This window comes from Adiantum capillus-veneris, chromosome 13 (genome assembly GCF_014529385.1).
Source record: "Adiantum capillus-veneris isolate H3 chromosome 13, ASM1452938v2, whole genome shotgun sequence".
NCBI lineage: Eukaryota > Viridiplantae > Streptophyta > Polypodiopsida > Polypodiales > Pteridaceae > Adiantum > Adiantum capillus-veneris.
This window is the reverse complement of record NC_140943.1, coordinates 145,917,997-145,943,848: the sequence shown is the minus strand read 5'-3', so window position 1 is coordinate 145,943,848 and position 25,852 is coordinate 145,917,997. Positions and strand designations below refer to the sequence as shown.

Below are 25,852 nucleotides of genomic sequence, written 5' to 3'. Positions count from 1 at the left end.
ATCAGAACCTTGCTTTAAGAATGACTAATAAGGTAACATTAAGCACATAAAAACTATGCACAATGCAATGCAATGTTTAAAATGATGTCACAAACAAGGACTACTTCGTGGAATGGCTTCCAGGAAAATTCCCACAAGCACAATCAGTGAACAAAATTGCTTCAAGGCCCATTGACCCCACATTGTATAACTTGCAATGGCAGGTCATGTTAGTGAGGTCAGTTTCTTGGGCCCGTAAATATGGGTGCCCCCTCAAATCTAATTGGCACGTTGGGGCATTCACATGGAGCAAGGGCAAAGGGCACCTATGCATCTTGGGTCCCAAAGTGAATCAGGCACTGTACATCTTGTTAACATCTTGTTGACCCCAGCCTCATGTGGGCCTGAGTTTGCTCTTGCACAACACCTCTCTCTTGCATCTACTCATGCACAGGCATTTCTGCATGTAGCAAACGACTTCCTATCACTCTAGCTCTTCATGCAATTGAACTAGCAATTAACAACAACGGATCACCTACTTCGATCTTCACAAAAAGAAAAATAAATGGAGATCCCTAACGATTCCTTTGACTTATGAAGCAATGTGATCTCACTAAGAGGCATGATATGACAGAGAACTCTGCTACATTTGTCGTTTTTTGAACAAAATTCAAGGGCTTTGCGACTCTGTAAACATCATTATGTTGAAGGCTTACACGGATATGTTAAGCCAATCGATGAATTTATGAAATCCATGCCTATTAAGAAAACAGGTCGGCACTCCACATGTCGTGCATATAGATGTGCTCAAATAGCACGAGAATAATCAGTTGGCATTGAAAAAGTTAAAGACCAACCACGATTGAGAATGAAGCAGCAAAAGCATGCACGTTTGATTTGATCGATCAAGCAAATTATGACAAGAAGACCTCTGACCACCAATCCAAGGAGGATTCTCTAAAGAAAATACCTTACTATCCACCACAGCTGTCCAAGTTACAATCGAGACCTTCCCTTGACACTATCCGCATGGTGTACAACAGAATAAAGCCAATTGAAGCAATGAAGAAGAATGCATGCTTTGCCTATGGCTAGACGGGCCATCAGATTAGAGATTGCCAAACCAAAAAGTCAAAGTTGAAAGAAACCTTACGACTTTTCTTCAGTCCATGTAAATGACATCACAAGTATATATGTCTTAAAATGGCAAATGTAATTTCAGGGATTCCACTTTTTTGGGACAAGCAAGATACACAGTATATATACCATGAGCATCACTCTCTATTGTATGTCACAATCCAGTGATGTGGCATGACCACCCTTCAGAAGCAGCAGGAGAGAAGAGCAATAGAGCAGAACCAGGGAGCAGAGCAAAGACAGAGACCAGATACCACGGATACTAGTGTGTGCAGATGAACGGATTCCTGGATTTCGTAATGGGAATGGCACTGCATAATACTCTGACTGTAGGGATGCTGATCTCAGAGCAAGCTTTCTAAGCAATTCCCACATGGATTATTGGTTAGAGCTGCTTTTTGCGCCAAAAGTACTTTTTTACGACTTTTGAGTCCTTGGAGCGTATGGATTAATGACCAAGGTGCCAGTTGAAAATCAGATTATTATGAGTGGTCTAACTCAACATTTTTACAACCTGTTGCTGGTTAATACAATAAAGAAATACTGCCAGGGGTGCCTATTTGGGAGAGAACACTCTCAAAAGGGAAACTCCGTCCCTTCCGTGTTGCCTAGTGTATTCAAGTGTACCAAGCTTCCAATCTTGTTCCAGTTATGTTTGAGTTATCTTCTCAGTTGGTACGTAGCAGCGGCTGGTTACAGTGGTATCAAAGCTCAGTAATTTTCTTTTCACGCAAGCAAACTGATCCTATATCTGCTAGACTTAAAAGATGAAGAAGCAGAACCATCATCTTGCAAATAACAAAGAAGATATAAAGAGACACAAGTGGATGAAAAAGATCACGAAGGATCTCCATGTGCCGCTAATGAGAGAAAGGAGCAAAAGAATCAAGCAATTTCTATGAAGAATACTAGATTTTTAGTGTACAAGTTTTGACTACTTTCTACTAGCGTTGACCAATGGTTTGACAGACATGAAAGTGCAGGGAGAAGTGTGCAGACATTGAAAATCGTCTCCAAATCGTTTCCATGGCTAAATGTGGTTATTTCTGCTCTAAAAAGCATGAAAAGCAAGCTTTTAACCATTTTTTTTGTGTTTGATGCTCTCAAAGAGCTCTACACATTGATGCGAACGGATTTCCAGTTTGACCACCTCTAAAACTTAGGGCTTTCAGCATGACATTAGGGTTTTTGCAAAAGAAATCAACATATCTTCGATTGCTTATTTTCAATACTTTCTTATTTGTTTTCACATAGTAAGAAAAGAGTTTCTTGGACTCAAAAAGACTAGTTTACAAGTATTTTCCCTGGCAGAGTGCTTACCATGGAGGACTTTGAACCTCTACAGCCTTTTGGATACTGATGTCTTTACTGTCAGAGAGCTCCATTGTATCAGCCCCCCCCCCCCCCTTTTTGTATCAGCTTCCACCCCACCCTACCCACTATTTTCTTTTAGGTTCTTCGTACTTTTCGTACCCAGACTTGGTATTAGATTCATAGTGACATAAAAACCCGTTTCAGTCCTCCGAAACCCCGAAACGGTCACAACGTTTCGATTAAACGAGCAAAACGAGTTGATTTTTTTTTTGGCCCCCTTTGACCAGTTACTTCAAACCACCCGTTTGGGGATTTTTTAAGCCATGTACCTTCTGTCTCATGATTCAAGTTCACTCATGACTCAGTCTCACATCTAGATTTTGGTATTCACATGTCTTGACAAGTGAATTTGTATGTATATTTAATGTATAATTATAGGTATATATATGTAAAACAAAACCTGTGTTTCGCTTTCTTTGAGCTCCGAAACGAAACGTTTCAGAAACCTCAAAACCCCGAAACGTTTCATGTCACACTGTTCACCACATGTAACCTTTTGGTCTCATAGGTCATTTTGGCCTTTTCAAGACGTTAATATTACATTTCATTTCATTTCTCTCTCTCAACCTGTGTTTCGCTTTCTTTGAGCTCCGAAACGAAACGTTTCAGGAACCTCAAAACCCAGAAACGTTTCATGTCACACTGTTCACCACATGTAACCTTTTGGTCTCATAGGTCATTTTGGCCTTTTCAAGACGTTAATATTACATTTCATTTCATTTCTCTCTCTCTCTCTCTCTCTCTCTCTCTCTCTCTCTCTCTCTCTCTCTCTCTCTCTCTCTCTCTCTCTCTCAGACACCATCTTCTACTCGGAGACACATCAGGCCCCTGGACAAACTATGCCTCACATTAGTGGGAACAGATGGGAGACCACCTGTAGATAGGAGGCGCGATCAGAGCACAGAGGGCGGGGCTCAGGAGGAGTGGCAATGTTATTCAGGCAGGAGTTGCAACCATTGATACATATAGCTCGCAGGGATGAGCAAGCTAGGTACATGTGGGTGAGACTGAGAGCAGAGATAGACAGATATCTTTACATTACTATTTGCTACTTTCCCCCGAGTACGTCACTGTATGCACCACCCAAAGGACAGTCCCCCATTTCTATTTTGGATGATGACATCTGGGAGTTCTCTAGAGATGGTGACATCATCATTTTAGGGGATTTTAATGCTAGGACTGCCCATCATCAGACATTTTTTTATGATACTTCAGAGGAGATGCTGAGAGAGATGGATGTTGCAGAGACGGGCCTATCCAGACTATCACAGGATGGGGAACATACTGAGTACGGACGATACTTGATAGACATGGGGACTGCACATGGATTGGTCATCTTGAATAGCCTACAGAGATTTCTTGATGCGGGGGGTTTTACATGCTTTCCACATAGACATGGAGCCAGCACAATGGATTATGTCATGGCACAGCCGAGTCTCATCTCTACTATCCAGGATCTCACGTTTGGACCTAGACCTGTTGGTGTGGCAGTGGATCGTGCTCTTGTGTTGCTGACCATCTCTTTCCAGTTCAGTGTAGCACATAGACCACAGGCAACAGCCCCTACTCGCTACACTTTCAGGCGGGAGACAGACTGTGTATACATAGATGGGATCTACAGACGCCTGTGTACAGAAGAGCCAGGGTGACCTCTAGAGGAGCTTACTACTATATTGACAGACATTACATGATGCAACAACAGAGGCATACCTACACACCCAGCCTGAGCAAAGACGCCGTTCTGGGAGCATGCCCCAGAACAGTTGGTATGATGAGGAATGCCGTGAGACTAGAGCTAAACTTCAGAGGGAGGTGCTTTTGAGGGACATCACTCACAGATAGTCACAAATTGACTTCCGGCGCCTAGTGCGGCGAAAGAAGAGGGCATTTTTGGCTTGCCTAGAGCAAGACCTATACCAGCTATTCTTGAGTCAGGACTCACGTAGGCATGGCGGCTTTTTCATGAGCACTCCCCCCCTCCCTGCCATTACCTCCACAGAGGCTTGGGGCCAGTACGCGTCATCCCTGTACACAGTTCTTGGACAGCCGCCCCTTCCCGACCCCCCCGATCCATGTCCCCACACATGTGCTTTTTTCACCGCTGAGATGGTGAGGAAGGCCATTGACAGAATGAGGACTAGGAGAGCATATGATCATGATGGCTTAGTGGCTGAGCACTTCATGCATGCCAAAGATTTACTAGCAGAGCTTCTAGCAGTTATGTTTAACTGTGCCATGTGTGAGGGCTTGCCTGATACTTGGAGCCTATCTACTATTGTACCTATCTTCAAGTCAGGAGACCCTATGGAGCCTCAGAATTATCGCACTATTATGATCGGACACACATTGGCACGGTTGTACGCATCCATTCTTGAGTAGCAGTTGAGCAGATGGGCACAGAGAGAGAGAGAGAGAGAGAGAGAGAGAGAGAGAGAGAGAGAGAGAGAGAGAGAGAGAGAGGATACGCGCAGCCGGGCAGGCAGGGTTCAGGAGAGGTTTTTCTACTCTTGACCATATCTTGATACTCAGAGCCATCATTGAGGAGGGCAGATCACGTCGGAGACGGATCTACTGTAGCTTTGTGGACTTGATTACAGGAGATGGGAGTACCCACAGAGCTCATTTGGGGGGTCATGGCATTATACAGGTCAGTAGTGGGGCATGTACGCACCTCAAAGGGCCTATCTACAGCGGTTCACTCCACTATTGGGGTGAAGCGGGGTTGCCCGCTCTCTCCTACTCTATTTGGTATGTATGTGGATGAGGTTTCTGACTACATTGAGAGAGATGGTGATAGAGGTGCACAACTGGCAGGGACATGGATTCCACTACTGTTATATGCTGTGTTGATCTCCGACTCTCCGGAGGGGATGCAACGTCACTTGGATGCTTTGCATAGGTTCGCCCATGAAAGTGGTTTGTCTGTCAACCTTGGTAAAACCAAGGTCATGGTATTTAATACCACCCCACAGTGGATCGGGAGGTCAATGCCCGCATTCACATACGGCCAGGAGAGAGTGGAGTATACAGATGCTTACACTTACCTTGCAGTGGTTTTCAGTGGACCAACATTTCCATTGAGGAGAGCAGCAGAGACTAGACTGACCAGAGCCCACGCAGCATTCGGTAGATTGGAGAGGATGTGTTCACATGTTCAATTTCAGGAGCCTCGGACAAAGCTCTGGCTCTTTGACACTATGGTGGCTTCTGCATTTCTCTATGGATCTGAGATTTAGGGACCTTCATTGGACCATCACGGGAGGACATGTCACACTGATGGATGGGGGGACATGGAGAAGCCACTAGTCTCTATGATCTCACGGCTCATTAGAGCCAAGACTTCAGTACCACGTGCCATTATCTGGGCAGAGCTAGTTGCCTTCATACTAGTGGTGAAGGCGCTCACCAGATCTGTCTCCTTCATCCACCGCATGTGGGGACTTCCCAGAGACAGATATGCCAGCCTTGCACTTGAGTCCTCTCGATAGTTAGCCATGCAGGGAGATACAGCATGCTGGTATGGGGAGATGACATCATGGTTTCAGGCTCATGGGTTCAGCATAGACAGATTGCCCCCCTTCCAGTACTTGCTGGATGCACCCTCTCTGACTCTTACACGGTCCGAGATCACCATGCTCATCTGCCAGGACCTGACTCAGCTAGACACCATGAGGACATGGATACAGCTGTCACAAACGGGAGCGCATAACAATATAAAATATACTCGGATAAATAGAATTTATCACTTAATACTGAAGCCAAAGGATATATAGAGAGAAATAAATAGAGAGATAAGAGAGTGAGAAGATCGACACAGTACTGGGGACCAGAAGATGGGCTGGTCCCCCCCCTTAAAGAGTATTCTTTATTAGGGAGAATCTTTTTACAAGCACAAGAACCGGAGAAAACCCCTCCGTTCTAAATCTCTGACTCGATGGTCGTTCCTTCCCGTAAGGGAAATCCGAGAGACAAGCTCTCAATCCAATTTCCGTCTGTACTCGGAGTTGAGACTCCGCAGACAATTTCCGAATTCCGTTCCCGAAATCCCAAGCGTAGACCGAAGCCTTCTCGCTTCTCCTTCGCGATGAAGTACCTGCAAACACACACGCAAACACACGACAACAATTCGTATGGCGAATCCACAATAGAAACCTGTCGCTCTTGCGCAGGAAAAACGACTTCCGTGCTTCGTAGTCTCGCGATCTCTCACGTCTTCTGGCGACAGAGTCTTCTCTTGCTGGCGCTGGCGAGCGCCAACTCCCCTTCAGTGAGAGCATGTGGTGCTTTTATAGCTCCTTCACCACGGCACGAATAGCTGCTCGCAGAGAGATCGCAGCCGTTTTTTTTTTTTAAAATATTTTTTTTCGTTTTTTTTTTTTTTTCCTGTTCTACCCAAAATAGGGAGAGAGAATTCGCTGGCTGGTTTTGTTGCTTTATTTTCTAAGTGGCTGTCCACTTATTAAGTGGACGGTCGGCATATTTTTAAAATTGGTATGAACCTGCCCAAAAACTCAATAAAACCTTATAAGTTAAAATCAATGCTTTCACAGCACTTCCTAGGCGTCCCTAGATACAATCACATGCACGAATGCAATGCAAACATAGATTCCTCGCGGGAAAGCGTCTGCTCTTCCCGAAAAACTCGTTAAAATATTCCGCTTTTTAAGAAAAGCTTCTCAGAACCCATCTTTATTCTTGTGCTTGCGTCTTTACGCGTATTCCTCTTTCCAGTTCGGATTTCCTCTCGACTATGGATATCCCCTTTCTGATGCACACGTCACCCACCTTGTGACGCATCAAGAATACCCATCACCTAGTCCTTTCCTACCGAACTTACGGTACAATCCCCTTCACGATGCTCTATGTCACCCATCCTATGACGCATCAGAGATGTCCGTTCCCAGATGGTCGGATACTTCTTCCCGATGCTCCCTGTCACCCATCCGATGTGACGCATCAGAAGTACCCGTTCTTGGTGGCCTTACAGATATTCCCGTTCACAGTGCTCCCATCGTTACTTTGAATGACGCACTAGGAATACTATGTACTCGGATGTCTCTAGTGAGAAAAACCCTCTCACTTAAAATTCCAATAATTCATTTAGAATTAGTTTCTTGGTGTTCCAAGCGATAAAACCCTCTCACTTATAAATCCAATAATTCATTTAGAATTATTTTTCTATCAGATAAAGCCAATTTAGCAACATCCCTCTCACCTATAAACAGCTGTCCTCAACTGTAGAGGTCTAACTGAACTGCCGGGGAGAAACCGAAAAATTTCAAATCTTGCTCAATGGTGAGTTGAGCCAGTCCTTTCTCAAAAGAGAACTTAGAAATTAAATTAAACAAAAATTCAATAATTCATTACTTACCTTATCAGTTCATGTCCTTCCTCTAGTAACTCGAGGATATCCTTCACCATTCATTAAACTTACGAGCCATGTAAGAACTCGTCATTCGCGTCTTTCCGAGAATCTGTTAACTCAATTCCACCTTCTCAATCCCGAGAAGAATCATCCTCCTAAAAATAAATTTAGGTCTATGTCCTTGCGCATAACCTTGCACTATTAGTCCTGAGGATATTAAACCTCTTGTGTCCTCCCACATAGGGAATGCCCAAATCATAAGAGTATTAATCTTGATGTCTTCCTTCACAAACAAAGTGTGTGATCACCTTAAAGAAGGTTCTTGTTTCGGGCCGTCGCTCAACGTAGGCGGACGGTTCCAATCCGAAGATTCCTTGTGCACGGCGCACTTCCTTCCAATCTTTTCCTCCTTGCAAGCATCAATGACGCCTTGCAAAATCTCAGGCAGATAGGATTCTAGCCATAGCATTTTCTGAACGTACGTTCAAACCTAGTTCACAATAGAGCGAACCCTCTTTGATTCTCAGGGATGTTCTCCCATATGCAATTCTTACCATTTTGAAGCGGTTGGCGAATTATATTCTTACGAACAGAAAAGTTCGAATTTATTCCAGCAGCGTGTAAATGCTACTTGACCTGCTCATGGAGAAACATATACCGCAACCAAAAGTTGCTACTGTAATGGTAAAAGCACATAGCGTACTCAATGATCAACGACCATCAGAAAACCTCTTCTCCGTAGAGAAACTCAAATTCCTTCTACCGAACACATCTCAAATAGAGATTCTCGTGTCGGAGTATCCTTGCGCAGAAAAAGGCACTCAAGAGAGTATAACAAACTCTCGTCCAGTTCCTTGGCATAGGTCTGCATCTTCGTGTGTTATCCATGTACCCAAAGGTGTACATAAGTTTCAGTGAGCCTGGGAATTTACCTTCCCTTCGTAAGATCCTTAGAGCGAAGACGCTCAACTTGACGATCCCTTGGCTCGATCTTAGAGCAAAACCCGCTCGTCAAATAATCTAGGATTTCAATCCTTGGATTCCTCGAGCACAGGCCGTAGTCGTCGCTTGTTCCTTCCCTCGTGAAGAGAGTATTCCTTCACTTGTGCAAAAAGCACTACCATATCTTCCCTTACCGGGTAGGGAATGTGGGCTTAAAGAGTACTCAAGCTTGATGAAAGCTTTTCTTTGCTTGAAAGCTCAGAATAGTTCCTTCATAATTTCCTACCCGCAATAGCAGGTAATTTGTTGGAGAACTACCAGATACCAGATCTATCATGGACCGTTCGGATGGTTAAGCAAAGCAGTTCATCGTATATGTAACTAAGTCAGACTTTGTAAATAATTAATTTATTTACGAGAAAAGAATTATCTAATTAGTTGTGTGCACACCAGAATAGACCTAGCAGTTCTAAGGCCTCAGGTGAGCCTAAATGCGGGCTAGAACACCTCAGAGGGACCTTAGCAGAAATTACCCTGAAGCCCTAGTGATTGGGAAATCGGGTCTTCAGAAAGGGGTAAGCAGTAGCCTCAGATTTTAGGCTCAGGAAAAATACGCGCGTCAGTACAAGCACATGAATGAGATGGGGTCCTTAGAACAGTGACCCTAAGGCTAATAAAGCTAATAAAGCCTTAGGGTAAATTTCGTGAAATTAAATTTAACGGTCCGTGCCCCGGCGGGCGGCCGGACAAGTATGAACAGGTAAAGGCGGTGCAGTGCCCGTGCGGCATTGCGCCGGCAGACCTTTGGTGTTCTCATAAAAGAATCAGTGGTAGCAGTTGTTAGTTAGTTGCACATTTTTAATTAATGAGCTAGAAGTTTTTAAAGTCAAAAGTTGAATGGTTTTTAAGTTTTTAAAGTAAGTGTGGTAAGTGTGCCTGGCACACTTACCAATGCAAACTAACTCTCTCTCACTCTCACGCTCACCCTCTCTCTCTTCCTAGCGCCCCCTCTCCCTGATGGCTATTTAGGAGGCCCCCTCCCCCATTTTCAGGGCTGGCAGTGCACCTACCCCCCCTAATGTGAGCGTGCTCTACGCGGTGGAGCCCTCCATTGAAGCTTGAGAGCAGCCCCTTGCGACATATGTGGTAGCCTTGTGCTCCCATTGTCAAGAACAAGGGATCTCACAGTCAGAGACACCTTCTGGTGAAGTTTCATCGCGAGAAGTGGCCGTAGACGCTCTCTTAGCAGAGTGCGGCTGCTGAAATTCTCTGTTTTCAGCCCCTAATCACCTCGATTAGGGCTGTTTTCAGCAGATCAACCATAGAAATTCTCTTCTCTCTCCTTATCCTAAGTCTACATCAAGTTTGGTGCGATTCCATCGTGAAGAAGACCTCTGTTTCGGCGTAGGGGTGCGCACAGGTAAGAATTTCAGGTTATGTGCAGAAAATTACAGCAAGCATGTGCGTGTGCATTTTGCTTGTTTCTCTTTTGTGTTCGATGCATGAAGGAATGAGCATGAAGTCAACACATAACGGAAGATGGACTCTCCTCTGTGAGAGCTTCCGATGAGCTGTTTCGGAAGATAGACTCTCTTTACGAGAGCTTCCAACCAGTCTCGCAGAAGAGGGGAAATCCCCTAAGCAGTAAGAAAGTGGAAACACTTTCTCAGTCAGTAGTCAGAACAAAACAGAAGAAAGAATAGAGGACGGGCGTATGCCCCGTTCCTGTGCTTGTAAAGATTCTCCCTTAGTAATAAAGATATTCTCTTTATGGGGGGGGACCAGCCCATCTTCTGGTCCCCAATGAAGTGTCAAGTTTTCTCGCTCCCTCTAATTCTCTTGAGTATTTGAAGTGCAATTAAACGTCAGTTTACGCTTCCATATTTTTGTGACAGTGGTATCAGAGCAAGGTCCTCTCTCTCTTCCTAAAGGGATTGACGACTCTTGGCAGACTGCAGAAATGGGAGGACACGAGATAGAGTTCTCTCTCCTTCAACAGCAGGTGGAAGAGTTGCAGAAAGCTCTCTCCCATCCAGAAGTCCAAAAGATTCTCCATACTCTTGAAAAAGGGAAGGAGAAAATGCCGATGGGGTCGGGAGAAATTCCGCAGAACCCAAAGGCGCCACAACCAAGAAAAGATTCTTTGATTGGAACTTCCCGCATGCACGAGAGGCAGAAGAAATCTCCAGAACGTCATGTGCGGTTTAATCCAAAAGTTCAAGAGCAGGATCCCCCTGATTCCCCTCAGTTCTCTTTCATGAAGGATCTGGAAGACATAGTTTCTCCGAAAGACATGTTTCTCGATGATCCGTCGCAGCAAGAAGTACATTCAAGGGAAAGGACTCCTGTCCCCAAAGAGTCTAAGCATCGAAAGAAGGAGCACCATAAGAAGAAGCACCACAGGCAGAAAACATTCAAGTCGGGAGATAAAGATGTGAAATTCGACACCTACAATGGACGGCGTGATAATGACAAAGCTTTGGCTTTCATCCGCCAATTTGAAGTTGCATTTGCTGAAGGGAATTTTAAAGAAAGATCCAAGCTTCGCCATGTTAGTTTGTACCTGAAAGGCACCGCCAGCAATTGGTGGTTAACCCTTATCCTGGAAGATCGCAAACCCCAAGATTGGACCGCTTTCAAGAGGGAGTTCTACGCACAGTTCCTTCCTCCAGACTATGAGGAAGAGGTAAAGAAAGAATGGGATCGACTTTCACAGTCAGAGAACGAAACTGTTCCACGCTATGTGGATAGGTTTTGGGACGTTCTCTTGAAAGTCACTCCATTCAAGAAGATTGACGATTCGGAGAAGATGCGCAAGTTTGAAGCAGGTTTGCATGAAGCCTTGCAAAAGGCTATGAAGCTTTACCCTCGAGGTAACTTGCAGATACTTATGGAATCAGCTCGCATAGCTGATGGAATACATGACAAGGGTACTCCAAGGAAGATGGAGCAAAGCACTTACCATGCCAAGCAGAAGGCTCTCCATGAGCAACCTACCTCTTCTACTTCTTCTCAAAAGAAGAAAAGAACCGCCTCCGAAGCAGAAGCAAAGCCAAATCAGCCCAAGAAAGGGAGATATCTCTCTCCTGCTGAGTTGCGAACCTACATTAGTGAAGGAAGATGCTTCAAGTGCGGACAAGTTGGTCATATGAAGGGTGACTGTCCAACCAAACCTCCACAACCACCCTCTTCCAATGCAGTCCCAGATGTACAGGGAAATACAACCAAGGATGGAAAAGAAAGAGCTCTTCTCAAAGCATGGGGTAGTATCAACAACCAGCGGGCTCTTATTTTGTTTGACCCTGGTAGTACAGACAACTTCATCTCTACCCAGCTAGCTGACGACCTGAACTTGCAGCCCAATCGTTTTGGAGTCTCTATTCAAGCGCAATCAGCTTTCAAAGGGCAGAACTCAAACTCTACTCCAATCATAGGGAAGTTGAATCTAAAGGTCGACGACTACAAGGATCAAGAGTCTTTCTTACTAGCTTCACTTGAAGGATGCGATGTTATCTTGGGAATGCCTTGGCACTACAAGATGCATCCCATTCCTGACTATGTTCAGAAAACCTTATCTTTTGCTCATAAAGGAAAGGAGTATCTTGTACTTGCAGATGCAGGTGATTGGCGTATTCTTATCGCCAACCACATTGCCATCAAGAAAGAAATGAAAAAGTGTGTTTCAGCGTACTTGATTTTTGCAAGAGAGAGAGATGTGTCTATTTCACAACTTTCTTCCTCTTTAGAGCAAAAAAGACTTAAGTTAATAGAAAGATATAAAGATTGTTTTGCAGATGAACTTCCAAATGAACTCCCACCTTCGCGACCTGAGGATCATACCATTGATTTGATTCCAGGGAGTTCTCCTCCAAATCAGCCCCCTTATCGAGTTAGTCTCATGCAGCAAGAGGAAATTCTCAAGCAGGTTAACGAACTTTTGGAGAAGGGCTTAATAAGGCCTAGTACTTCTCCATATTGTTCACCTGTTTTGCTAGTACAGAAAAAGGATGGCACATTCCGCATGTGCATAGACTATAGATCTCTAAACAAGATCACAATCAAGAATCGATTTCCAATCCCTCGGATTGATGACATTCTTGATAAGTTACAAGGAGCCAATGTCTTTAGTCGTATAGACTTGAAGAGCGGTTATCATCAAATCCGCATAGCTCCTCAGGATGTGCATAAGACTTCATTTAGAACAACCTTCGGGTTGTATGAATTCTTAGTGATGCCTTTTGGACTCACTAATGCACCAGCTACATTCAACAGAATGATGGATAGAATCTTCCACTCATATAGAAGTTTTACAGGCGTTTTCTTTGATGACGTCTTAATCTTCTCAGAGACGGAAGACGAACACTATAAGCATCTCGCCTTAGTGTTTGAAGAATTACGCAAACACAAATTATTTGTGAATGCTAAGAAGAGTGAGTTCTTTCTAAAAGAAATCCACTATTTGGGCCATATAGTATCTCACAACCAGGTGAGAATGGACCCTGAAAAGATTCAAGCAGTTGTAGAATGGCCTACGCCAACTACAGTACATGATGTACGAAGTTTCCTCGGCCTCTGTTCTTATTATCGGCGTTTCATTCGAGCTTTTTCCGCGATAGCAGGTCCCCTCCATGACTTGACAAAGAAGCGGATTCCATTCCATTGGGAGTCTGGACAAAAACAAGCTTTCGAAAAGCTTAAGTATCTACTCAGTCACGGACCCGTTCTTACCGTCCCTGATCTTCGCAAACCTTTCGAGGTATACTGCGATGCATCTGGAGATTGTGTAGGAGCAGTTTTGAACCAAGAGGGTCACGCGATAGCCTATGAAAGTCGGCGCCTTAAAGATGCAGAGTTGCATGCCTCCATATACGAAAAAGAGCTAATGGTAGTAATTCATGCTCTTTCCATTTGGAAACACTATCTATTAGGAGCTGATTTTATTATCAAGACAGATCATCAAAGTCTTCGCTACTTTCTCACACAGAGAAAGTTATCAGAAAAGCAGATGAGATGGGCCAACTTTCTTTCAATGTTTCATTTTTAGATTTTACACACTTCTGGAACAAAGAATGCAGTTGCAGATGCTCTCTCCAGGCGTCCAAAGATCAATGCACTAACAACAATTTATCATGAGGAACTAGAATCTCTCAGCGAGATGTATCCTCAAGATCCAAACTTCGCCACAATTTGGGCAGATCTTCAAGCTGGTCACTCAAAGCCACCTTATTCTATCAGGGATAATACACTCTATCGTCAACAAGCAATATGCATAGCTCAGCCCTTACGACAAAAGGTGATGGATGAAGCACATAATTCTCCTTATGCCGGACATCGGGGAATTGCTTCCACCACTAGTGCCCTCGAAAGGTATTTCTTTTGGCCAACACTCCGTGCGGACATTGAAAAACATGTACGTGAGTGTTTAGTATGCCAAAAAGTGAAGTATGACAGACATAAAGTTTATGGCAAGCTTCAGCCGCTCCCTATGCCTAACACGCCATGGGAAAATATTGCCATGGATTTTATTACGGATCTCCCTCGATCCAAGAATGGAAATGATGCAATCTGGACTATAGTAGACAGATTCAGTAAGCAAGCCCATTTTCTTCCAGTAAAGAAGACGATCAAAGCTGATCACATGGCTAGAATATTTCTAGCTCAGATTTTTAAACACCATGGATTGCCAAAGACTATTGTCAACGATAGAGATCCCCGCATGACTAGTCTATTTTGGCAGGCATTGTTTGAAAACTTGGGAACTAAGCTTGATTTTTCATCAGCTTATCACCCTCAAACAGATGGTCAAAGCGAAATCGCTAATGCCACTGTTTTAGATCTCCTCAAGTGCTATGTTTCGGAACGACAATCCGAATGGGAACAGTACTTACCAATAGTTGAGTTTGCGTATAATAATACCATACATTCCTCAACTGGTAAAGCCCCTTTCGAAATTATTTATGGGAAGCCACTCTTACTTCCTATTATGGTGACCAAAGAAAACATCTTCGCCGCAGATGAATTTGTGCGCAATATTGATATTGCCCATCAACAAGTAAAGCAAGCGATTCTTCGAACTCAAGAGCAACAGAAGAGAAAAGCAGACAAGCACAGAAGGAATCTCAATCTTGAAAAAGGACAATATGTCCTGCTTCGGTTTGAGAAAGCTAGATTGAAAAAGCGGGTCGGCAAAGGGAAAGTTGTCAAACTTTCCCATAGATTTTACGGCCCTTTCAAAATTACAGATGAAGTCAATGATGTGACTTTCAGATTGAATTTACCTTATAATTGGCGAATCCATAATGCTTTTCATGTCAGTCTCCTCCGACCATATGTTGGACCTTCTCCAGTGGCGCCTGTACAAGAAGATCCTCCAGAAGTCGAAGAGACTGAGGAAATCCTTCAACCTGAACAGAAAATACACCACTCGGAGAGACAACTCAAGTTGGGGAGTCTACATCGAAAGTATTTAGTCAAGTTCAAGAATTACACTCCTTTAGATGCAAAGTGGATGACTGAGTCCGATCTCAAGGACTACCCTGACATCTTGCACAGTTATGTTGACGCTCTACAGTTGAGGTCAACTGTTTAGAACCAAGAGGGATGTAACTAAGTCAGACTTTGTAAATAATTAATTTATTTACGAGAAAAGAATTATCTAATTAGTTGTGTGCACACCAGAATAGACCTAGCAGTTCTAAGGCCTCAGGTGAGCCTAAATGCGGGCTAGAACACCTCAGAGGGACCTTAGCAGAAATTACCCTGAAGCCCTAGTGATTGGGAAATCGGGTCTTCAGAAAGGGGTAAGCAGTAGCCTCAGATTTTAGGCTCAGGAAAAATACGCGCGTCAGTACAAGCACATGAATGAGATGGGGTCCTTAGAACAGTGACCCTAAGGCTAATAAAGCTAATAAAGCCTTAGGGTAAATTTCGTGAAATTAAATTTAACGGTCCGTGCCCGGGCGGGCGGCCGGACAAGTATGAACAGGTAAAGGCGGTGCAGTGCCCGTGCGGCATTGCGCCGGCAGACCTTTGGTGTTCTCATAAAAGAATCAGTGGTAGCAATTGTTAGTTAGTTGCACATTTTTAATTAATGAGCTAGAAGTTTTTAAAGTCAAAAGTTGAATGGTTTTTAAGTTTTTAAAGTAAGTGTGGTAAGTGTGCCTGGCACACTTACTAATGCAAACTAACTCTCTCTCACTCTCACTCTCACCCTCTCTCTCTTCCTAGCGCCCCCTCTCCCTGATGGCTATTTAGGAGGCCCCCTCCCCCATTTTCAGGGCTGGCAGTGCACCTACCCCCCCTAATGTGAGCGTGCTCTACGCGGTGGAGCCCTCCATTGAAGCTTGAGAGCAGCCCCTTGCGACATATGTGGTAGCCTTGTGCTCCCATTGTCAAGAACAAGGGATCTCACAGTCAGAGACACCTTCTGGTGAAGTTTCATCGCGAGAAGTGGCCGTAGACGCTCTCTTAGCAGAGTGCGGCTGCTGAAAGGTTTTCAGCCCCTAATCACCTCGATTAGGGCTGTTTTCAGCAGATCGGCCATAGAAATTCTCTTCTCTCTCCTTATCCTAAGTCTACATCAAGTTTGGCACGATTCCATCGCGAAGAAGACCTTTGTTTCAGCGTAGGGGTGCGCACAAGTAAGAATTTCAGGTTATGTGCAGAAAATTACAACAAGCATGTGCGTGTGCATTTTGCTTGTTTCTCTTTTGTGTTCGATGCATGAAGGAATGAGCATGAAGGCAACACATAACGGAAGATGGACTCTCCTCTGTGAGAGCTTCCGATGAGCTGTTTCGGAAGATAGACTCTCTTTTCGAGAGCTTCCAACCAGTCTCGCAGAAGAGGGGAAATCCCCTAAGCAGTAAGAAAGTGGAAACACTTTCTCAGTCAATAGTCAGAACAAAACAGAAGAAAGAATAGAGGACGGGCGTATGCCCCGTTCCTGTGCTTGTAAAGATTCTCCCTTAGTAATAAAGATATTCTCTTTATGGGGGGGGACCAGCCCATCTTCTGGTCCCCAATGAAGTGTCAAGTTTTCTCGCTCCCTCTAATTCTCTTGAGTATTTGAAGTGCAATTAAACGTCAGTTTACGCTTCCGTATATTTGTGACAGTATAAAACAATGTTCTGACTCAACCTTACTTTCATAAACACTCGAGAGTGATTGTCCTGGTTAGACACGTGCATATCTCGTGCATAAAAGCAATACACAGTTGATGAGTTTCTCAAAGATTTAACTTTGATTAAAGACCTGTCCTCTCACTTTAAGTTTGAGGGTCTTCTATTCAAAAACTCAAGAGTTAGATTGAATTCCCTTGCTCCAAACTCTCTCCGGATAGCAATGTATCCTTCGAGGAGAGGTAACAGAAATTCATTTTTTTTCTGTGTTCAATGGTTCTCATCCCACTGCGGGGATTGTATTCTATGTACACTAAGGTGTACACTTTCAGCTTTTATTGCTGACTCCACCATCTGCTGCAAAGCATCTTGCAGATGCGTCTACAAAATTCGGGCAAAAGTCCTTCGTTGAATTTCTTCATCTTTCCTTCCTCAGAGAGCGTCAAGAGTGGAGCTACCTTGGCAGGAGTGAACCACTACTTGCTTGGACTCGCTCGTATTTCGATTGGGCAAACCGATCCCAATCTTCTTAGATGCCTTCCTCAAAGTGTAGAGGAAAAAAAATTTGTCCGAAAATTCAGCCTTGAATTGAATCCAAGTCTTGTTGTAAGTTCTTTGCAGAGCTTTGGTATACCACCAATTACTTGCAATCCCCTTGAGGTGTTTGGTCACATGCCTCACCTTCGATGCTTCTTAGAAATTGCCGTTTACAAAGGCAACTTCAAACTATCGAATGAGAGCAGTAGCTTTCACGGCATCTTCCCTTCCGTCAAAAGTATCAAACTTGACTGGTCACTGGAGTGTTCTTAGGTCTAGAGACCTTCTTCATATCCTTCCCGAAATGACGGGATTTCTTGGCTATGTTTATGGTTTGATGTTCATGGATATTTTCTAGATTCTGAAGGTTCTTGAGCATTCCGCTCCTTGGATTCTCTAGGTTCTTGAGCATCGTGCTGTTGTCGCCTTCTCAAAGAATCCCAAGTCTTGTGTCGACTTCTTGCAGAGAGAAAAAAAAATTCCCAACTCTGCGTGCTTTTCCTTGCAGGACGCAGGGTTCCGCCTGCTTACTTCTCTCTTGGCTTGTCATGGCTTCTTCCCGTATCTTCCTAGAGTCGTCCTCCTTTACAGAGAAAGAGAGGAGACCATGCTCTGACACCACTGTCACAAACGGGAGCGCATAACAATATAAAATATACTCAGATAAATAGAATTTATCACTTAATACTGAAGCCAAAGGATATATAGAGAGAAGTAAATAGAGAGATAAGAGAGTGAGAAGATCGACACAATACTGGGGACCAGAAGATGGGTTGGTCCCCCCCCTTAAAGAGTATTCTTTATTAGGGAGAATCTTTTTACAAGCACAAGAACCGGAGAAAACCCCTCCGTTCTAAATCTCTGACTCGATGGTCGTTCCTTCCCGTAAGGGAAATCCGAGAGACAAGCTCTCAATCCTTTTTCCGTCTGTACTCGGAGTTGAGACTCCGCAGACAATTTCCGAATTTCGTTCCCGGAATTCCCAAGCGTAGGCCGAAGCCTTCTCGCTTCTCCTTCGCGATGAAGTACCTGCAAACACACACGTAAACACACGACAACAATTCGTATGGCGAATCCACAATAGATACCTGTCGCTCTTGCGCGGGAAAAACGACTTCCGTGCTTCGTAGTCTCGCGATCTCTTGCGTCTTCTGGCAGCAGAGTCTTCTCTTGCTGGCGCTGGCAACTCCCCTTCAGTGAGGGCATCTGGTGCTTTTATAGCTCCTTCACCACGGCACGAATAGCTACTCGCGGACAGATCGCGGCTTTTTTTTTTTTAATATATATATATATTTTTTTTTATTTTTATTATTATTTTTTTTTTAATTTTTTTTTCCCCCCTGTTCTACCCGAAATAGGGAGAGAGAATTCGCTGGCTGGTTTTGTTGCTTTATTTTTTAAGTGGCTGCCCACTTATTAAGTGGACGGTCGGCATATTTTTAAAATTGGTCTGAACCTACCCAAAAACTCAATAAAACCTTATGAGTTAAAATCAATGCTTTCACAGCACTTCCCAGGCGTCCCTAGATGCAATCGCATGCACGAATGCAATGCAAACATAGATTCCTCGCGGGAAAGCGTTTGCTCTTCCCGAAAAACTCGTTAAAATATTCCGCTTTTTAAGAAAAGCTTCTCAGAACCCATCTTTATTCTTGTGCTTGCGTCTTTACGCGTATTCCTCTTTCCAGTTCTGATTTCCTCTCGACTATGGATATCCCCTTTCTGATGCACCCGTCACCCACCTTGTGACGCATCAAGAATACCCATCACCTAGTCCTTTCCTACCGAACTTACGGTACAATCCCCTTCACGATGCTCTATGTCACCCATCCTATGACGCATCAGAGATGTCCGTTCCCGGATGGTCGGATACTTCTTCCCGATGCTCCCTGTCACCCATCCGATGTGACGCATCAGAAGTACCCGTTCTTGGTGGCCTTACAGATATTCCCGTTCACAGTGCTCCCATCGTTACTTTGAATGATGCACTAGGAATACTCTGTACTCGGATGTCTCCAGTGAGAAAAACCCTCTCACTTAAAATTCCAATAATTCATTTAGAATTAGTTTCTTGGTGTTCCAAGCGAGAAAACCCTCTCACTTATAAATCCAATAATTCATTTAGAATTATTTTTCTATCGGATAAAGCCAATTTAGCAACACAGCCAGGACAGGAGTTGGACACGAAGATGGCTTTCTACAGAGAGCATCTTCTCCAGCTTACAGAGAACGGTTTTGTGACGAGGCCCAGATACATGGACACCCACTTGTCTCATGGGATACGATGTGCTATTGGCCAGATACACACATCTTCACACCAGTTGCGGATCGAGACTGGGAGATATGGGGGGGTACCGGCAGAGGTCAGGACATGCCTCCTGTGTGACAAGGAGCCGAGACAGAGTTGCACTACACGTCACTGCCCCGTCTACTACGAGACCACTCTCCAGAGTCATGCGGTACAAGGATCAGAGAGGCTTGGGTCTGTTTTTGCTCGAGCTGCGCAGACACAGAGAGAGCCTGATGAGGGGAGAGGCTAGCCAGTCTCAGAGACGGATCACAAACTTCTTTAGAGAAGACACTGGGCACCTGCAGGAGCTACTACAACAGGAGAGCTCGTCGCCTCACATCAGAGGCACATTGATCGACCGAGCGACAGAGCGCCCACGACTACGGAGGACTACAGAGCATCGACGAAGGTTGCATTAGAGGATTCGGATCACTTTGGCCCAACATGCACGACGCCCGGTCAGGCTATTGACCATGGAGGAGATTGATGAGATCTGCCAGTAACCAATGCTGGATCTTTTGTGATTTAGCTATCCCACCTAGCTGCTTAGCTCACACCTATCTGTTTAGAATTCCATAGTATTTATTTTGTCATTTGTCATTTTTGTTATTCTGACTTTGTATCAGATCCACTACATTGTAACTTTCTGGTCTCATAGGTCACTTTGGCCTTTTGAAGATGTTAATATAACATTTCATATCTCTCTCTCTCTCTCTCTCTCTCTCTCTCTCTCTCTCTCTCTCTCTCTCTCTCTCTCTCTCTCTCTCTCTCTCTCTCTCTCTCAGAGCTGCACTACATATGTCACTATGTCACTGCCCTGTGTACTATGAGATCCGTGGCCGCTTTCACTACTTGTACAGAGAGGGTTTTGGACCACTTTCTAGAGTCATGAGATACCCACACCAGAGATGCGTAGGTCTGTTTTTACTCGAGTTGCGCAAACACAGGGAGAGCTTACTGAGGGCATCAGGGAAGAGCTAGTCTCAGAGGCGGATCACAGATTTCTTTACACCAGACAATGAGTAGCCAGAGGAGTGCTCACCACAGTAGAGCTCAACTCACACTTACACCAAAGGTGCGTTGATCAATCGGGCATTGAGCAAGGTAGATCCAAACGACCACAATCACGGGCGGCTTCACAGTATCGGAGGAGGCTGTAGCAAAGGATCTAGATCACCCTAGCTCGACATGCGAGACGCCTAGTCAGGGTACTGACTATGGAGAGTATTGACGAGATTCACCACCGATCGATGAGGGGTTTCCTCTTGCCCCCCCCCCCCCCCCCCCTCCCTTTTTTAGTTGTACTCAGACATTATACTAGATTCACCTCATTGTCACTTTGGCCTTTTGTAGACGTTATCATTTCATTTCACATCTCTCTCTCTCTCTCTCTCTCTCTCTCTCTCTCTCTCTCTCTCTCTCTCTCTCTCTCTCTCTCTCTCTCTCTCTCTCTCTCTCGAGCAGAAGATTCGAGCCATACTCTCTCGACATTCAGAGTGCAGATGAGGAGACTACAACAGAAGATTCGAGCCATACTCTCTCGACATTCAGAGTGCAGATGAGGATGGATCCTCACCATTTCTTCCATCTTTGTTTCACACACTGTTACATCCAGTTTACTGGCTGCTATTGTATCAGCTGCTACACCCACGTAGTTTTAGATTGTAGTAGTAGTAGTAGTATTTTGTTCCACTTCTAGTTCTTTTCTAGTTCTTTTGTACCCAGACATGGTATTAGATTCACTATTTTGTAACTGATTGGTCTCATAGGTCATTTTGGCCTTTTGAAGACGTTAATATAACATTTCATTTCATTTCATTTCTCTCTCTCTCTCTCTCTCAGAGCTGCACTACATATGTCACTATGTCACTGCCCTGTGTACTATGAGATCCGTGAGATCTGGTAAGATGGATGGGCATATTCCAGGTTGCCCGCTTGCTTCCACCTTGCTGTCTGCCTGGAAAGAAGTTACGATTCATCTATTGTGGAATGCTCGGAGGGAAGGAAATTCACTTCGCCTGAAGAGTCTTCATTGGAGCCGGGCCTTCTCTCTTACTTGGGTCGACTGCTCGCCTCACCAGGTGTACTTCCTCTCTTGCCGTGGCATTCAAGTGGTTGAGGATGTGGTGGATGCAACCGGTTTCACTTTGGAGTTTCCATTTGCCGCTCGCCGTTTTGGATTGGGCATGCATTATCGCCAGTTCTTGAGAGAATTGCAGCAAATGTTGGTCGGCTCTTTACCCATTTCACCTTTGGCTGATGGTGATCGCATGTCTGACTGGAATCTTCAAGAAATGCCCTTTCAAGATATTTCTGCCGGCCGGGTCTATGCTCTTCTTCTGCCTCAACCCTAGCTTGTTGAGCATTGCAACGCTCTTTGGCACATGCATAAATCCGATATTTGGTGGAGAAAGCTTCTCTCTGCATTATAGGAAAGCCAGTTGCCTATGAAGGAGCGTTGTTTGCTTGGTGTGCTCCCTGTGGGAACTTTTCTTAGGACGCATCATATCCGCCCTTCATCCTATGTCCGTTGCTCATCTGCGGAAGAGGATGTTTGTCACCTGTTGTGGGATTGTTGTATTACTCGAGATTTCTTTCGTCGGGTATTGGCGTGTATGCCGCTCCGTTTTCCCACGACAGTCTTCCATAAACAGTTTTGGGCATTTGGTATCTTCTCATAGGCGTTGCAGCGCTTCGCAATCTTCTTCATGTGGGTCAGGTTTTGGGCTTACTGGAGCCTGTGGCGACAGCATAATGGCTATATGTTCTATCGCATTCATGCAGATCCCTTGCCTTTCTTCAAGCTATCCCTTCGGCAGTCTTTATGGTTTGCCTTGGAAGTTGGTGGTATCCCTGCAGAGATACATCAGCTTTCCTAACTATTTTGTACAGCCGAACACTTTTGTGTTCCTTCTCTAGTACTTGATCTTTTTGGTGGGTTTTCCTCTCTTTGAGGTTTCCCAGAGGTAGATAAATCAAATTGATTTACCACCAAAAAAAATATGTGTGTGTGTGTGTGTGTGTGTGTGTGTGTGTGTGTGAGAGAGAGAGAGAGAGAGAGAGAGAGAGAGAGAGAGAGAGAGAGAGAGAGAGAGAGAGAGAGAGAGAGAGAGAGAGAGAGAGAGAGAAATGAAATGATATATTAACGTCTTCAAAAGGCCAAAATGACCTATGAGACCAAGCTGTTACAACATAGTGAATCTAATACCATGTCTGGAATCAAAAAGAACTGAAACAAAAATGACCACAAAGCTACAATAAATCCGTCTCCCATGTGACCTGCCCTCCTCAATGATGAAACTGAGTGTCAAAATATGATCAAGAGTGGAGAAACCCCTCCTGAAACCGGCCTGACACTTTTCTCGTACACCCTCATCCTCTGCCCAATTACTCAAGTGCTGCTCAAGAATGGATGCATACAACCGTGCCAATGTGTGTCCAACCATAATAGTGCGGTAGTTCACAGGCTTTGTAGGATCACCACCTTCCTTGAAGATAGGCACAATCGTAGACAACCTCCAAGTCTCAGGTAAGTCGTAACCCCTCACACATGGCACGATTGAACAACACTGCAAGAACCTCCATCAACATATCCCTAGCATGTATAAAGTGCTCTGCTACTAGACCGTCATGATCATATGCCCACCCAGTCCTCATCCTGTCAATGGCCCTCTGTACCATCCCAGTGGTAAAGAAGGTGCTCGTAGCTAGGCATGGCTCTGTAGGGTCTAGAAGGGATTCTTGTCCAGGAACCGTATATAACGATGTCGCATATTGGCCCCACACATCAGGTGAAGGAATCATTGGGGGAGGGGAGTGCTCATGAAAGAGTCGCCATGTCTCTCCTGAGTCCCTACTCAAGAACATCTGATATAAGTCTCGCTCCATATAAGCCAAGTTTGCATGCTCCAACTCCTGAGTGAGAAATGAAATGAAATGTTATATTAACGTCTTCAAAAGGCCAAAGTGACCTATGAGACCAGAAAGTTACAATGTGGTGGATATGTACAAAGTCTGATTAACAAATAAAATACTATAGAATCCTAGGCTGCTAGATGTGAGATAAGCAGCTAGTTGGGCTTGTGCAGGATATGAGTAGGGGGTGAAGTGAATGGGGGGGCTAAGATAACACAATGTGGGTGTATCCTCAAAAAGAGCTAAATCGCAGGAGATCCAACAACGGTCGTTGGCGGATCTCATCAATCTCCTCCATGGTCAGTAGTCTGATCGGGCATTCGACGAGAGAGAGAGAGAGAGAGAGAGAGAGAGAGAGAGAGAGAGAGAGAGAGAGAGAGAGAGAGAAATGAAATGAAATGAAATGTTATATTAACGTCTTCAAAAGGCCATAATGACCTATGAGACCCGAAAGTTACAAAGTGGTGGATCTGATACAAAGTCAAAGTAACAAAATAACCTAACAATAGTACAAAGCAAAGATATATACTATGGGGTCCTAAGTTGGTCGATGTGAGCCAAGCAAAAACTAAGCAAAAAAAAGGGGCGGCTTGTTGGGATAGCTGAATCACAAGAGATCTAGCATAGGTCGTTGGAGAATCTCATCAATTTCCTCCATGGTTAGTAGTCTGACCGGACGTCTTGCATGCCTGGCCAGCGTGCTCCGAATTTTCTGTCGTAGCCTCTGTCAATGCTGTGTAGTTCTTCGCAGTCGCGGGCACCTGGATTTCCCCAGTTCAATCGCTCGGTCAATCAGTGTGCCTCTGGCGTGAGACGAGGGGGAGCTCTGCTGTGGGAGTGGCTCTTGCGGCTGTCCCGTGTCTGCTCTGAAGAAGTCTGTGATCCGTCTTTGAGACTGGCTAGCCTCGCCATTCATCAGGCTATCTCTGTGTCTGCGCAGCTCGAGCAAGAACAAACCCAGACATCTCTGATCTTCGTATCCCATGACTCTTGAGAGTGGTCCAAAACCCTCTCTGAACAAGCAATGGAAGCGGCCTCGTATCTCGTAGTAGACGGGGCAGCAGCATGTATAGTGTAGCTCTGTCTCATGTTCCATGTTACACAAGGGGCATGTCCTGTCCTCTGTTGGTACTCCGCTGTATCTCCCAGTCTCAATCCGCAATTGGTGAGAAGATGTGCGTAACTGGCCAATAGCACATCGTATCCCATGAGACAAGTGGGTATCCATGTATCTCGGTCTCGCCACAAAACCATCTTCTGTAAGCTGGAGAAGGTGGTCTCTGTAGAAAGCCATCTTCGTGCCCAATTCCTGTGTTGGTTGTATCCATGTCCTCCTGGTGTCTAGCTGGGTCAGTTCTTGGCGGATGAGCTTGGTGATCTCTGACTATGTAAGAGTGAGAGATGGTGCATCCAATGAGTAATGGAATGGTGGCAGCCTGTCTATGCTGAACCCATGTGCCTGAAACCATGATGTCATCTCCCCATACCAGCATGTTGTATCTCCTTGTATGGCTAGCTGTCAAGAGGATTCAAGTGCTATGCGAGCATATCTGTCTCTAGGAAGTTCCCATGTGCGGTTTATGAAGGAGACTGATCCGGTGAGCGCCTCCACCACAAGTGGGGGGGCCGCTAGCTCTGCTCAGATAATGGCCCGTGGTACTGATGCCTTGGCTCTAATGAGCCGCGAGATCATAGAGACGAGAGGTTTCTCCATGTTCCCCCATCCGTCTGAGCGACCCGGCCTCCCGTGGTGATCCAGTGAAGGTCCCCATATCTCGGTTCCATAGAGCAATGCTGAAGCCACCAAGGTGTCAAAGAGCCAGAGCTTCGTCCAGGGCTCCTAAAACTAAACCTGCGAACACATCCTCTCCAATCTACCCAATGCTGCGTGGGCTCTAGTAAGTCGGGTCTCTGCTGCTCTTCTGAGTGAGAATGCAGGTCCACTAAAAACCACTCCAAGGTAAGTGTAGGCGTCTGTGTACTCCACAGTCTCCTGGCCGTATGTGAATGTAGGTGCTGACCTCCTGATCCACTGTGGGGTGGTATTAAACACCATAACCTTGGTTTTACCCAGGTTGACAGACAAACCACTTTTGTGGGCAAACATATGCAAAGCATCCAATTGACGTTGCATTCCCTCCGGGGATTCGGAGATCAACACTATGTCATCAGCATATAACAAAAGTGGAATCC

General features: G+C 44.9%; 1 protein-coding gene across 2 annotated transcripts in view; it reads right to left on the bottom strand.

Moving 5' to 3' along the window:
- The window catches only part of LOC147445021 (kinesin-like protein KIN-UB), a 42,803-nt gene that overhangs the window by 3,282 nt on the left and 13,669 nt on the right, over positions 1 to 25,852 (bottom strand). The window lies entirely within an intron of this gene.